The following is a 2,349-nucleotide window of genomic DNA, read 5'->3' as shown; positions in this document are numbered from 1 at the left end:
CTAAAGACATACATACCTATACATATCCATATATCCAAAGACATATATATACCTATATACTTAAAGACATATATATATATATATACCAATGCATGTACACACCATATATACTGACTAACGGTATTTACAGACGAAATAAAAAATACCCTAACGAAATTATTTTTATACATTCGCTGTTAACAGTATTTAGAGATGAATAACACCTTAACAAAACCTTTTGGTACTCTCGTTGTTAAAATTACTTACAGGTGAATAATACTTTAAATAAGCGTCTTAGTACCCTTTCTGTTAAGATTATTTATAAATCAATAATACTCGAACGAAGCGTATTAGTACCCTTTCTAATAACATTACTTATAAGTCAATAATACTCTAACGAAGCGTATTAGTGCCCTTTCGGTTAACATTATTTATAAGTCCATAATACTCTCACATAGAGGAAAGACTAAAGATTGAAGAATTGAAAAGAGTAAATTATTCAGTCTTAATCCACTCTAAAAATACTATAACCCATCAGTGAATTGTAAAAGACGAGAGGAAGAGTATAGTGAGTTAGTATTATTTAGCGCAGAAAGTATGATACGTTTGAAAGGTACACTTTGAAATTATCTCAGCAGTTGTTTTTATTAGATAAACAAAGAATACGAGACCAAGTGTCAGATGAACAAAAACTACAAGATCAAGTATATAATAATCAGGACTTATGAAGTGTGAGATGAACAAAAACTATAAGACCCAGTATATAATAATGAAAACTTATGAAGTGTCAAATTAACAAAAACTACAAGATCAAGTATATAATAATAAGGACTTATGAAATGTCAGATGAACAGAAACTACAAAACCATGTATATAATAATAACTTATGAAGTGTCAGATGAACAAAAACAATATAACCAAGTATATAATAATGAAAACTTACGAAGTGTCAGATGAATAAAAACTACAAGGTCAAGTATATAATAATTAGAACTTATGAAGTGTCAGATAAACAAAAACTATAAGACCAACTATATAGTAATTAGAACACATGAAATGTCAAATGAACAAAAAATGCAAGATCAAGTATAAAATAATAAGAACTTATGAAGCGATGTACCAGGGTTTAAAAAGTTTGGAATTATGGACCATAAAAGCTTTGTTAAGTATATATTTTTTTCCAGTTGTTTTAAAATTTTTCTTGAAATTACACACTTTAAGAAAGATAATCACAACTTACAATCTCAGAAATCAAACAGCTCCGTAACCAGAGCCAGTATTCTATATAGGTCAAAAAACAACCGAAAAATAGCCATTGTCCTCACAGCAAGCTAGACCCACGAACACGAGGTGTGATTTTAACACTAACACATGGTGTTACCACGAATACAAGGTGTGATTTTAACACTAACACCTGGTGTTAGCACGAACACAAGGTGTGATTTTAACACTATCGTCTGGTGTTAGCACGAACACCAGGTGTGATTTTAACACTATCGTCTGGTGTTAACATGAACACCAGGTGTAATTTTAACACTGACATCTGGTGTTAACATGAACACAAGGTGTAATTTTAACACTAACATCTGGTGTTAGAACGAACACAAGGTGTGATTTTTTAACACTAACAACAGGTGTTAGCTCGAGCACAAAGTGTGATTTTAACACTAAAATCTGATGTTAGCATGAACACCAGAACATGAACTTTTGGTGTTAGTAAAATGATGAGATTCACATTCCTAAGGTGAGAACATACATGTTTTGTAAGTGTAACTCAGGTGACACACACACAAAAAAGTTGAAATTAAACACTTTTGTTCTAGAGACAATGCAATAAGTATTTAAATTATTTTCTAATTAACACTCCAGACACCTTATAATATTAAACATACGTTTTAATCATGAGTCCTATAAATGAGCAAATGAATTACATAATAACCTGGAACATACAATAGCACCTAACCTATAAATAAAAACCTGGAACTACACTATAACCTAACCTATAAATAAAAACCTGGATCCTACACTATAACCTAACCTTAATAAAACTTCGAACCTAACCTACGCTGTAACCTAACCTATAAGTAAAAACCTGGAACCTATACTATAACCTTACCCACAAATAAAAACCTGAAACCTACACTATAACTTACCCACAAATAAAAACCTGGAACCTACACTATAGCCTGCATACGGTTGTAATATAACAGTCGAAAGCTTGCTAAGCAAAAATGAAGTAAAACTGTAGTAACTTATTTCGCTACTATCATCACTTACTTTTTGAGTGTCAAAAAATAGTTTGAGCAGCCTACCTAAGTTTTAATGTTATTACAGACATTCCGTGACTGTACACAGCGTGGTCGCAAGTAA

The 2,349-nt window shown here is 31.3% G+C and overlaps 1 protein-coding gene across 1 annotated transcript in view; it reads right to left on the bottom strand.

The window, feature by feature from the left end:
• LOC106459156 overlaps positions 1–2,349 on the bottom strand; it is a 29,893-nt gene that overhangs the window by 4,494 nt on the left and 23,050 nt on the right. The gene's annotated exons all lie outside the window — the stretch shown is intronic.

The sequence above is a fragment of the Limulus polyphemus genome, unplaced genomic scaffold, assembly GCF_000517525.1.
Source record: "Limulus polyphemus unplaced genomic scaffold, Limulus_polyphemus-2.1.2 Scaffold569, whole genome shotgun sequence".
Classification (NCBI taxonomy): Eukaryota; Metazoa; Arthropoda; class Merostomata; order Xiphosura; family Limulidae; genus Limulus; species Limulus polyphemus.
This window is presented reverse-complemented; position numbering and strand designations above follow the sequence as displayed.